This window comes from Macaca fascicularis, chromosome 1, assembly GCF_037993035.2.
Source record: "Macaca fascicularis isolate 582-1 chromosome 1, T2T-MFA8v1.1".
Lineage (NCBI taxonomy): Eukaryota > Metazoa > Chordata > Mammalia > Primates > Cercopithecidae > Macaca > Macaca fascicularis.
In genome coordinates this window covers 53,836,173-53,850,666 of record NC_088375.1, presented here as the reverse complement: position 1 = coordinate 53,850,666, position 14,494 = coordinate 53,836,173, and positions in this window count along the sequence as shown.

Genomic DNA, 14,494 nt, shown 5'->3' with positions numbered 1-14,494 from the left:
CCAATAGAATGAATCACACGCTACATAAGAAAAACATTCTATTGCAAAGCTACTATATATGATTCTGCCTTTAAAGGGGTGCCTTTCATAATGTGCACATTGTAGATTTCTAGATTTCTACAGTGTGCACAGATGACAGTGAAAACCATGTAATAGAACAATTTTATGTCAGATGAAAGTATATATGTTAAAGAAGAGATATTTTTTTCAAAACAGTGGCAAAGCTGAATTAAATTTAAAGAGAAATAGTTCAAGGGAAAAAATAAACCCTCTAAATAAATAGAAATAAAATAAAAGAAATGTAATGAAGATTACATTAGAAATTACATCAATAAAGTCTTCCCAAAGTTTTCATTACATAAGTTATTCTGCAGGTTGTGATGTTCTCATAATTTTTACCAATTTCCTCTGATAATATAATCCCAAATGGAAACTTTTAAGTTCTCATTTTACATGAACTCTGAACAGATTCTGGCATTATTTTGACTCTACTTGTTTTCTACAGCATCATATGCCTTCTTCCTGACTTGGTCCCTAGGTTCCCTGCCATGCCTTCATTTTATGCCTTACATGGAGCTTTCCTTTGTATTCTGTCCTTGCTAGCCTCATTACTGCACATTCTTTCCTAAGGCAATTAAATTTACTTCTGTAATGTAATATATATGTATGTGTGTGTGTGTGTGTATATATATATATATATATATATTTTTTTTTTTTTTTTTTTTGAGGTGGAGTCTCACTCTGTCGCCCAAGCTGGAGTGCAGTGGCATAATCTCGGCTCACTGCAAGCTCCACCTCCCGGGTTCACGCCGTTCTTCTGCCTCAGCCTCCCCAGTAGCTGAGACTACATGTGCTCACCACAACGCCTGGCTAATTGTTTGTATTTTTAGTAGTAACGGGGTCTCACTGTGTTAGCCAGGGTGGTCTCAATCTCCTGACCTCATGATCCACCCGCCTCAGCCTCCCAAAGTACTGGGATTACAGGCTTGAGCCACCTCGCCCAGCCTGAAATAACAAATTTATAAAAATTTCACTCCGTTGATTACCAAGTTTAAATGCTTTAGATCTCAGCATCAATGTCCCTTATTCAGAATCCCTTCTTATTCTCCTAATCTACAATGCAACACCCATTATACTTACAATACCAGTTATACTGTCACCATCTGTATGATATAGCCGCTGCTATGGGCTGAATATTTGTGTCCTCCCCATGAAAATCGTGTGTTGAAATTCTCACTCATAAGGTGATGATATTAGGAAGTAAGGCTTTGGGAGGTGATTAGGTTATCAGAGTGGAGACCTCATGATTGGGATTACTGCCTTTGTAAAAGACTGCAGAACACTAGCTAGTCCCTTCTGTCATATGAAGACAGTGAAAAGGCACCATCTATGAGGCATAAAGCAGGTCCTCACCATATATGTAATCTGCTAGTGGCTTGATCTTGAACCTCCCAGGCTTCAGAACTGTGAGAAATAATTTTTTTTGGTTTATAAACCATCCAGTTTACAGTATTTTGTTATAGCCTCCCAAATAGATTAAGTCATTACATTGTACCCATTTGTTTAATGTCTCTTTTTCCATTAGATTGACAGAAATTATTGTGTATTTTAATGATAATTGTATCCCCTGCCTAGAATATTGTGTAAAATGTGTGTATGTGTGTATCTGTGCATACATATATCTATTTTTGAAACCAATAATGCCTATTTTCTGTTCTGTCTTCAGTGATCTTGGTATGTGAAAGAGATTTGTAAACTGTAAGTGTTATGCACTGTAAGAAAAATATACTTTTGAATTTACTGAGGCTCAATTTATAATCTAAAGTGTAGTCAAGAATTTAAATTTGAAAAAGAAATGCTCTGTGGTATCTAATAGGTGTGTGAAAACTTGAGATATCCTATAGTAAAAATGATCAATAAAAGGCTTTCTTACTCATGTAGTTATTGTACTGGGTTTTTACAGAATGTAAAGCTAGATATGCATAAGTTAATTCAAGATGTGAAGATAAATTATCCAATATCAGTGGATCTAATACCCACTGTTAAAGAAAGCTAAAATGACCGGGGAAGGATTTTGTCCTTCTATATTCCAGTCCTTGTGGATGAAGTGCAACCTAACTTAATAGGTAGACAGGATTGAATATAGGAGTATACTCCTGTAGCAATCACTGAGTCTTGGCCAATCCCAGCAGCCATCTTTCAACCAGTCATACACTTCTGAGTGTCCAAACTGTGTTCAGATAAGGCAAATGCCAACCCGTAATAACCAATCCAGCTGTTTCTGTACCTCACTTCCGATTTCTGTACGTCACTTTACTTTTTTTGTCTATAAATGTGTTCTAACCACAAAGCACTCCTGGAGTCTCTCTGAATCTGCTATGATTCTGGGGACTGCCTGATTCATGAATCATTCATTGCTCAATTAAACTTCTTTAAATTAATTCAGCCAAGTTTCTCTTTTAATAGATGATGTCAGAAGTGAGGTGCAAAGTAGAGCTTCTGACAATCCCCAGGAGTACTGAGTGAACAAGCAAGGTACCTGCAGAACCCACTTGTATCCATTGATCTCTCAGAGTGCCTGGAGATCATGGGTAAGTTCTCTGTCAGATTTTGGAGCTCCACCTCTTTGTGTTTTGAGCTTTCTGACTTTCTTAGAGCAAATTTTTGATCCAAACTGTGTTTGGAAATTGCAACAGAAACTGGATTGGGTCCAGCAATGGATTTGATCTGGTCATCAACCAGTTTGGATCCAGTTAGAGGCCTCTTACATCTGACTGGGTCAGAAAGAAACTGGTAGCAAATGGTAATATTGTAGGGTTGTAAAATTTGGCTTTAAAAAATTTGTGGAGATTTTTGTGTTCTACACCTTTGTTTCATTTTACTTGTGCAATTAGGCAGGAAAAATCATTGGACAAGTTAATCAAGGGAACCTGAGAGCAAAGCCAATATTAGGTAAAAATGAGATTCTTAATATCTGAAAAACTGAGTCATTTCTGGCTTATACATTAGGCATAGGAAAAAGCAAAGTGTTACAGAAATGGCAAAATCTTACTTTTAAGTACCTTACAGTGAAACATTCTGAATAAACAACAATGCATTGAAGTGCATTTAAAAATGAGGGCTCTCAAAAATTAAATCTGCCAATCTTTCAGCTTAATTATTATCCTAATCCAAAGGAAATACGCTGCAGCACCAAGTGGCTGACTTTGGATAGGTAATGGGGTGCATTTTACCTGAATAAAAGATTGGGTTAGAGGCTCTCCCCTCAATAAAGTCCCTCTTGGTTAAAAATGGATTAAAGATGACAGGGCCCAACCAAGGGCAAGTTTGACCTTTGCCAGTTCAATGTTGGGTGCTAAGCAGAGTGGCTAATGTCATGTATTTTGCTCTGGCCAGAATGAAAAATGTTAATTGGGTTAGTCCCCATACAACCCCATGGGCAGCAACTTGCAAAACCGAGAGGCTTTTACCTATGGTTCCATGAAACAAAAATTCCATTGTCCAAGTCAAATTACTGATGATAACCCATCAGTTGTCAGTGCTATGCACCAAATTTGGAGAAACAACTAGTATTAAAGAGCATAGAAGTCTGATGTTAATTAAGCACGTACTCATGGAGAACCAGGATGGCCACCTTGTCCTTCCTGAGTCCATAAGCTTTTATTATTAAAAGTTCTGTATTCCATGACTCATCATGGAAAAGATAAAATGATCCTAATTGAATATATTGGTGTGGTGACATACATTGCTAAAGTAGTTTATAACCAATGTTTGGTCCCATATTCCTGGGAAAACAATCAAACCTTCTAGATTATGAAGGGATTGATTATCTTCTGTGAACCATATCTCTGTGAACTATAAAAAGCTTTCTTTACTGGTGAAAATACACTGTGGCATAATAACTTAGTGTTATAATATCAGGCCTCTTCCGTGGGAGAGCTTTTATACAACCAGAAGACATGCTTTGAAAATAACATGTGAGTGAACTCCCTTCATAAAATGTTAAAATGGCCCATCAGATGACCAAACGTATATCTATGGATGATCATGGATAAACTTATAATTTGACAGGTAAAAGATGAGAGCCCAATGTAGATAGGAGACTGTTTAGTTAAGTGAACAGACTCTTTATCTAGCTCATTCTTTGATCTATTTGATTGTAGGTGGTTTGGTTTATGGGGGCCCTGGGTAAGAAGCATACTCTACACTCTTGGTATTATTCTCCAGAGAGTCATACAATTAGTCTCCCTGTTGTGCTGCATTCTCTCAAACGTTATAAATGTTTTCATGCAGCCATCTCTAGAATGTCAAATGGTCTCTCTTCAATTGGAATTATAAGAGCTGAAAGAAATGTGTGACCATGAGGACTCTGTTACCTATGAATGGCATGCTAAGACCAGAAACCCAAAATGATGGTAACTGAGAGTGGTGCTAAGACCCTAAGTTTTGGTAAAACTCTTAACTAAGTGAGAACCTGGTCAAGAAGGGGGAAATTTTTAAAACAAAATTATTAGAGTCCATTATTTTGGGCTGAGCTCATGCACTAGGCCCCAACAAACCAAACCAAACAAAAATGGAGTTGTTCATGCTAAATGTGACATAATCAAACTAAGACTTTAAAGACACACATAAATTTTAGATTAGAAAAGACTTGGTTTTGTTTCCTCCTATAAACAGGACATTCCAGCATAAGGAGGTACCCTCTACTTAGTTGTTGTTTCTACCTTTGCAGTACTCACTGTTTTGTTTTCCAGTGGATTTCAAGACCACATATGTACATTTACAAAGGTGATAGTGACATCAATGTCTAAAGTTTTAGTCAATCTCTCAAAATTGAGAAAATGACCAAAAGGGGGGAACTGTTAACAAAAACCAAATATGGTTGTGCTTCTATATTTGAGTTCTTGTGGATGAACTGAAACATAACTTAATAGGTAGACAAGACTGAAAACCTAACTTAGAAGTATGTGCCTGCAACAATTGCTGTGTCTCGGCCAATCCCAGCAACCACACTTCAATCATTCATACACTGCTGAGTGTTCAAACTGTGTTCAAATAAGACAAACGCCACGCTGTAATCAATCCAGCTGTTTCTGTACCTCACTTCCAGTTTCTGTATGTCACTTTACTTTTTTCAGTCTATACATTTGTTCTCACCATGAGGCGCCCCTGGAGTCTCTCTGAATCTGCTGTGATTCTGGGGCTGCTCGATTCATGAATTGTTCATTGCTCAATTAAACTCCTTTAAATTTAATTCAGCTGAAGTTTTATTTTTAACATCACGAAGAGGAAATGTTACAAAAAAAAACTGAGCATATTTCATCAGTAAGGCTTATTTTCAACAGTGTTTTCATTTGAATAAGGTAAATGCACACAATATATCTAAATAAACTGTGCTGTTATCAATTAATTGTACACATGCTTCCAGAAATTGCAGAATATAAATAAAACTATAGAAAAGCATTATAATTCACAATACCAGTACCCAAATATTTGTCATTAATACATTTCTGGTTTTTTTTTAGGGCTATCTCAATGTAGTGTGTGTTTTACATATTACACTAGACTGCATAAGCACTTCTGTGTCTTAGTTTTTAAACTTAGTATTATACTGTGATAGTTATCAAAGCTGTTAAGAATTTTTCAAAACATAATTTCCATAGTTGCACAATATCTCATTATTTATATATACTAAAATGTAACTATTTTCATGTGATCAGTTTTTAAGTTATTACCTGTGAACTCTAAACCCACCCTCCTATATTCCACATGATTTCTGTCTGAGATACTATATAATGTACCATGAAGTGGAATATGGGAGGAATATTTAGATCCTCTGTTTTATATGACACTATAATTAAAATTTTGATTTATACTTTTAGGATGTACATGTTTGTATCTATGATTATAGTTAAAGATTTATTTTAGGTATATGTTAGAACACCTACTCCAGACTCCTGATTCTTCCCAAGTGGTAGACAGTGATTAGAGCAATATTCTTGGCCTCTCAGAATGAAACATTTGGGAGCAGGAACTAGGAAGTTAAACCTCAGCCCTGCCCTTCTCTTCTTTATTTGAGACCTGTAATCCTGTAGAGAATATGTGCCCCAGTGCACTTTTGTGCCTTAAGTTTATCAATGAAAGCTCTATCTTAGTAGGAAGGCCTGCAGTTCTTCAGAGCAGTCTGTGATCAGATGGACAAGTTTCTGGACTTTAGTATTAGAAACACCAGGTTGTCACATAACTAAGGCATGTTCTCTTAAAGCTCTACCTGTGGCTCCATTTTCAGGCAGAAAAAAAGGTTGCTGTCTACAGGAATTCTGTGTCAAAGGTTCTGAACATTGTAATAGTTTTAAAATAAATTGTCAAACAAGGTAATGCTAACTTACACTCTCAGTAACAGCACCCTGACCAGAGCTAAATATTATTATTTTGATAAAAATGTTTTGATGGGTAAAATTCTATATAAATTGTTTAGTATTTTAAAATAATCACTTAGAATGCTATAGCTTATTAAAATGGATACTGACAAAAGAGTAATGCTTAAATGATAGTCACCATTGGTAACACATTTTAAACATAACTGAGACCACTGTATTGATTTGAACTTTTATGCCCATTTTTCTCATCAAATTTAAAAGCAAAGAAAAAAGAAGAAATGGAGATGTGAACTTGAAGCAATATTTACTGAATAGAGAATAACTTCTATAAATCTACCATAGCATTGATTACACAAAGACCAATAAAATCACTGTCAGAAACTCTCAACAACATAGATACAGGAGTATACCTCAACATGATAAAGACCATATACCATAGGCTCCCACCTACCATTATATATTTAATTGTGAAAAGCTGAAAGCTTTTCCGTGAGATCAGGAAGAAGACAGGATGCCCACTCTCCTCATTTCTGTTCAGCATAGTACTAGAAATTCTAACCAGAGCAATTAGGCAAGGAAAAAAAAAAAAAAAAAAAGCCACCCAAATTAGAAAAGGATGTCAAATGATCTCTGTTTGCTGACGATTTGATCTTATATAGAAAACCCCCAAGACTTCATTAAAAAAATCGTTAGAACTAATACATTCAGTAAAGTTATGTAATACAAAATCAATATACAAAATTCAGTTATGTTTCTATATAATAAAAAATAACTATCTGAAAAAGAAATTAAGAAAATAATCTCATTCACAGTATATCAAAAAATATAGAGAAATAAATTTTACCAAAATGTTGAAAGATCTAACCACTGAAAACTATAAAGCACTGATGAAAGAAATAAAGGAAAACACAAATAAATGAAAAGATATACTGTATTTATAGATAGAAAAAGATAATATTGTCAAAATATGCATATTACTCAAAGTGATCTACATATTTAATGCCATCTCTATCAAAACGTAAATTGCACTTTTCACAGAATTAGAAAAATCAATTCTATAATTTATATGAAGCTACAAAAGCTCCAGAATAGCTGAAGCAATCTTAAGTGAGAGGAAACCTTAGGGGATCACATTTTCTGATTTCAAATTATATTGCAAAGCAGAAATTTAAGTTAGTTATTAATAACTTAATCCTTATATTTCCAATAGCATCAAAATACTGAGATACTGGTATAAAAACAAGCACACAGACCAATGGAACAGCATCAAGGGCTCAGAAATAAAGGTAAAAGATAGTCTCTTAGATAGGGTTGGGAAAACCGGATATTCATATGCAAAATATTAAATTGGATCATTATCTTACACTACACATAAAAATAAACTCCAAATATGTTGATAATTTACACATAATACTTAAAACTATAAACTCTTGGAGAAAAACATTGATAAAAGCTCTACAACATTGTTCTTGGCAATAATTTTTTTGGATATGACACCAAAACTATAGACAACAAAAGTAAAAATAAACTAGTAGAACTGCATTAAATTAAAAATTTTCTGCACAGTAAGGAAAACAACAAATGAGATGGCAAACCAGGAATGGAAGAAAATGTTTGCAAGCATATATCTGACAAGAGGTTGTTATAAAAATATATAAGAAATTTATACAATTCAATAGCAAAGCAAAGCAAAACAAAACCTATTTAAAAGTAGGCAAAGGACTTGAATAACCTGAAAAGATATTTTTCCAAAGACATACAATGGGTAAATGGCTATTTTAAAAGATGCTCAATATCACAGATAATCAGGGAAATCCAAATCAAAACAAAAATGAGATATCGTGTCCGGAATTGGTGGGTTCTTGCTCTCACTGACTTCAAGAATGAAGCCGAGGATCCTCGTGGTGAGTGTTACAGTTATTAAAGATAGTGTGTCTGGAGTTTGTTCCTTCAGACGTTCAGATGTGTCCGGAGCTTCTTCCTTCTGGTGGGTTCGTGGTCTCGCTGTCAGGAGTGAAGCTGCAGACCTTGGCAGTGAGTGTTACAGCTCTTAAAGGCAGCGTCTGGAGTTGTTCATTCTTCCCGGTGGGTTTGTGGTCTTGCTGGCTTCAGGAGTGAAGCTGCAGACTTTCCCCATGAGTGTTATAGCTCATAAAGGAGGCGCAAACCCAAAGAGTGAGCAGCAGCAAGATTTATTGCAAAGAGCAAAAGAACAAAGCTTCCACAGTGCGGAAACGCACTCCAGCCAGTTGCGGCTGGCTGGCTCTGGCATCTTGTTTCCACTCCCTAATCTGGCCCCACCCACATCCTGCTGATTGGTCCATTTTACAGAGAGCTGATTGGTCCACTTTACAGAGAGCTGATTGGTCCATTTTGACAGAGTGCTGATTGGTGCGTTTACAATCCTTGAACTAGACACGGAGCCACAGAGTGCTAGTTAGCTAGATACAGAGTACCAACTGGTGTATTTACAAACCTTGAGCTAGACACAGAGTATTGATTGGTGTATTTACAAACCCTGAGCTAGACACAGAGTGATGATTGTTGTATTTACAATCCTTGAGCTAGACACAGAGTCACACAGTGCTAGTCCTCCAAGTCTCCACTAGGTTAGCTAGATACAGAGTGCTGACTGGTGCACATACAATCCTCTGGCTAGATATAAGTTATCCAAGTCCCTATCCAAAACAAAACCTATTTAAAAGTAGGCAAAAGACTTGAATAACCTGAATAGATATTTTTCCAAAGACATACAATGGGTAAATGTGTATTTTAAAAGATGCTCAAGTTCAGGAGCCCAGCTGGCTTCCCTCAGTGGATCCTGCACCAGGGCTGCAGGCTGAGCTGCCTGCCAACCCCTAGCGGTGCCTGCACTCCTCAGCCCTTGGGCTGTCCATGGGACCTGGCCCCATGGAGCTGGGGGCGGTGCCCGTGGGGGAGGCTCCCGCTGTGAGGGAGCCCACCGCAGGGCGAGGAGCTCAGACATGGCAGGCTGCAGGTCCCGATCCCTGCCCGCAGGGAGGCAGCTAAACCCGGTGAGAATTTGAGGGCAGCCCCTGCAGGCAGGCCCGCACTGCTGGGGGACCCAGCCCAACCTCCACAGCTGCTAGCCTGGGTGCTAAGCCCCTCACTGCCCTGGGCTGGCGGTGCCGGCAGGCTGCTACGTGTGCGGCCTGCCGAGCCTGTGCCCGTGCCCACCGGAACTCACACCTGCCATGGAGCACAGCCCCGGTTTCCACCCGCGCCTCTCCCTCCACACCTCCCGGCAAGCAGAGGGAGGAGGCTCTGGCCTCAGCCAGCCCAGAGAGGGGCTCCCACGGTGCTGTGGCAGGCTGGAGGGCTCCTCAAGCTTCCCCAGAGCGAACGCGGAGGCAGGAGACCGAGGAGGTGCTGAGAGTGACGGCTGCTAGCACATTGTCACCTCTCAGTAAGAAGAATATGCCCGAACTAGGCCACTGTGTCAGTAAGGATGAAAGTAACAAGGCCAATCCTGGGCTCTAATCTGCAGTTTGGGGTCAAGCCCAGCTCTGCTCAGCCTAGATCAGCTGACCCCCAGATGGCCAACAGAAAGGAGCAAAAATACATGCATCTTGTTTAAAGCCATTGCATTCTGAGGCAATTTGTTACACAAATATAATGACATTTGTAAATTGACACTTTCACGTCTATTCTTAGTTAAGGCTCCGAATGCTCATATGAAGTCGGTTTTATTATCCGCCTTTCACACACGGAAACTGAGCACTAGATAAATTAAGAAATGTGTCCAAAGAAACATAGCTAGGAAGCAAAATTGGAGAAATTTATTTCCAGTGTAGAAAGTTCAATTCTCCCGTTAGTAAAAGTATGTTGTAACTAGACTGTTCTTAGTAAGAATTAGCTGCTTTTCTTTGCGGGTGCCACGGTTATATTTTATTTTGATTTTGACTTATGGGACTGAGTTAGCATTATGGTAAAGTGATTAAGAGTGTGGGCTCTGAAATCAGACTGCCTGGGTTTATATTTTGGCCCCCAACTTACTATTTATGTGCAAGTTATTTAAGTTGATTTTTCTATTTCTTCATCATGATGTGGGCATAAAGCTATATAGTTCATATGGTTGTTGTGAGATGTATATATGTTAATACATTTAATAGGCACTCAATAAATATTATTTTGGAAAAATGGCCAGTTTTTATATTCTAAATTTATATATGTGCTGAGTAAATTGTCATTTGTTAGATTTTGTATGCAGGAGGTCAGTTTCAACAACTACTATGCAAGAGGAGTGAGAGAAAATCAATCCATTTAATTAACAGCAGTCACCAAATATGCCTAATGTGCAAACAGTTTGTTAACTCTGAGATGGTCTGAGAAACTTACTAAAATCTGTACCTATGAATTGTAAGAATGTTCAAGTCAGTAAAATATTATGAACAAAGACATACATTGGCTACAAAACTTCACAGCCTATATGGCAAATAAAATATCCTCATTTGTTGAAGAAAAAAATAAACATTCATGAGATGTAATAAGAGACATGGGAGTAGAGACGGGCTGGGGTCAAATTGATGGAGATTTATAATATAATAACAAGAACTCTTTCTCTTTTGGGGTTAGGAGGAAGTTAAAAATGAACAGAAGATTGACCTTACCAAATTTCTGTTTGATGAGAAAATTCATCTAGTTGCAATGTTTAAGATGTATCAGTTTGAGTAAAGGTTGAAAATACAAAGTATGAGGTTTAAAAATACGTAAGGCATTTCCCATAGACATTATTTACTGTCAAGGGTAACTTTCCATAGCACCAAGTACCTTTCAGTTAGCCTGTGTCTCAGGTGTAATTGTGTATTAATTGAATTTGATTAATATCTGTTTATGCTGTTGGTTTAAAACTCCCCAATAGCAGACATTATGTTTGTATGTTTGTTATGTTTGTTTAACATTTTGTCCTCAGAACCTACAGCAGTGATTGGCCCACAGTTGTTGCTTGGTATTTGTTAAATCAGTAGAGATAAATGATAAATGAGAAAATGAGGCAATCAAGATAAATGGAACATTTTTTAAATTAAATATTATTTAATCAAAATCTGTAATTTTATAATTGAACAAAGTATAAGTGTTTCAACCAAGATTATGTAAATTAAATAAATTTAATTTTTAAAACTACTTTTTCATTGAAATGCAAAGTTTCACTGAACTTTAAATATCAGGAATATTTGAATCCAAATATGGGAAAATGTTTTCCATTCTACTGTCTTCTGAAATACAATAATATAATGTGTGTTGTGTGTCTGTGTGTGTGTGTATGCACGCATGCATGTGCATATGTGATATTTGAAGTAACAATTCTTGGTAATTTGTCATGGGAGATTGTCAGGGTTATTTAACTATAATACTTTGAAAGGTAATTCACACATTGAAATAGTGAATTTGTTGGCTTGAATTTTGTGTTTTTCCCAAGAGATTGTGAACTCTTTAAGAGTAGAAACTTTGCCTTTTTAAGCTCTCTGCTTCACAAAGTGCTTGGTGCATCATTGGTGATCATCATGTATGTAAAGGAATGAATTTTCCTAATGTTAATCTGGAATTAAAGATGTAAATATGCTCTGAGTTCCAGAACTAGTGACTGTTTTGCTCAGTTTTATCTTCCCGGGGACTGACTATGTCTGTATTTACATTAATACCATGCTCTCTTGATTCTGTAGCTTTGTATTAAGTTTCAAATTGGGAAGTGTGAATGCTCCAACTTCCTTTTCAAAAATGTTTTGGCTGTTCTGGTCCTTCTCATTTCCACATACATTTTAGAATTAGCTTGTCTATTATTAAAGATAAAGCAGCTAGGCTATTGATAGGAATTGCACTGAATATATAGATTATTTTGGGGAGTACTGCCATCTTAACAATATTAAGTTTTCTTATCCATGGACCAGGGATAGCTTTCATTTTTATTTAGGTCCTCTTTAATTTATTTCAACGATGTTTTGTAGTTTTCAGTGTACAAACCTTGCACTTCTTTTGTTTAATTTATTCCCAGGTATTTAATTCTGCCACTTTGGTGGAAACAGTCATGCTCATTTACTTACCTACTGTCTATAGCTGCTTTCACTACAATAGTAGAGTAGGTACAATAAAAAAAAGTTTGCTCACCCCTTGTCTAGAAGTCTCCTGATTGTACTCTCTACTAACAAATACAGCAGGAATTATTTTCCATAAACACTCTGAGAAATTTAAATTTTCTCTCTAAAGTTGCAATAAAGTAATTTTTACAGTGCATAGAAATGTCTCATCTCTTATCTTTGGGCCGTTAGCCTCTGCAATTTCTAGTATAATTTATTGTCTGCTTCAACAAATCCTCAAATTACTATCGTCTGAATGACACAATGAGGGTCTCTAGGACCTTCAAATATTATCCTTAGATTCCAGATAAACTGCAGCATTACAATCTGGATCGTTTGAGCTTCATAATATAGGAATATTAAATAAGTATCCTTGCTCTTTTGACACAAGACAACAGAATGCAGTGTGAGGATGTCAAGTCATCTGGGAACACTTTCTTAAGATTTCCTCTCAATTTCTGTGTATTTGGAAAGGTCCTTAATTGTTTGCTGCCTCTGCAAGCTAGACATCTCTTTCAACAAATGGAGACCCAGATGGTGAGGAAAGAGAAGGAACAATCGAATTAATGAAAATGTTCTTTCAGCTTGTTATTGAACTTGTTATTCTCCTGAGTGCTTGCTCTGTGACTGTTATACTAACTGACCCTGTGGGTAGAGGAGAAGGAAATATCTCTTCTGTTAAATTAAAAAAAATAACAATCAGAAATACAAGTAGAATTATATTATTTCTTATTTTTGAAAGATACTTGTGCCAACATCTCATATAGTTTTCAACAAAACAGATTTAATTGATCTCCTTTGAGGTGTAGCCAATCAACAATAGGTGGGAGGGACAAAAATTCAAAAGTTAGACCTGAAACACATCTCGTAATACAAGAAAAATTGGAAGAAGACATTCACTAATGAGAATTTTAAAATTTAAAGGCTTGACTTAGAAATACAAGTACAAATGATGTGGACTGTATTATTGGTTTATCTTTGAAATTGCTTTGTGACAGCACCATCTTGTGGCTAAATTTAAAATAGTTTTCCTCTCTAATCAAAGGTTGGCTTAAGCTAAATATATAGTTTCTTATGATTAGTCTAACATATATTATACTTATAAACTATTGTCTTTTTATTTAATTATACTGTAATTTTAAGGATATGTTTTTTTATTGTTTAAAATTCAGAAGTGTTTTCATTTTATAAATTATTTTGAAAGATCTCACTGTAATCCTCAGGGCTAATTTAATACTTTAAAAAGTACATAATACTTTTTAATACCAAAAGTCATATTTGAGCAAAGAGAAAGGTAAATATATCATGAATTATACATAAGAACTTTTAAAAAATCAGAAATATTTTTATCTTTGAACTTTTTAAACATTCTTGAAAAGTTAAAGAAATTATATCATTAAACTTTTAACAAATGTTAGAATCTAAGGGATAGATAAGGCGATAATCTTCAGTTTACAAGACAAGCATGATAAGTGTGGACACTGTAATACTAAAAAGATCATCAAAATTTGTGTTATTTATATTGTGTTACTAGAGATCATGCACCAAATGTTTATGAATTTAGACTGCTTGTGTTCTACTCTTTACGCTGTGATAAGAGCTATTCTCAATCAATTTTTTTTTCAGAAACCTCTCATAGTAGCTAATTTTCACCCCTTCCCAACTTTATAAATTCCATTTTAAATCTCCTTTATAATGCAAAATTCCTAATTACTGATGATGGTCGTTGTTTGCAAAGAATATGGCTTCATTTCAATCTTCTTCAGAATGTATTTCCTGTGACCATTTAATTTAGATTGTGTGTTTATCACCTTGAGGATCATGTCCAACCTCCCTGACTGTAGGTGCAAAGTATGCTGAGAATGAATAGAACCTAAATTCTTCAATCTCGAAGGCAATTTTGGTAACACCAGTTCAGTTTGCCAAGAAGGAAATTTAGACCCCAAAAGTGAAGCACGTTTTCTAAAATCAAACTAGTGTAGGCTGATTAACCAAGGGGAAAATAAAATGCTTTAGGCT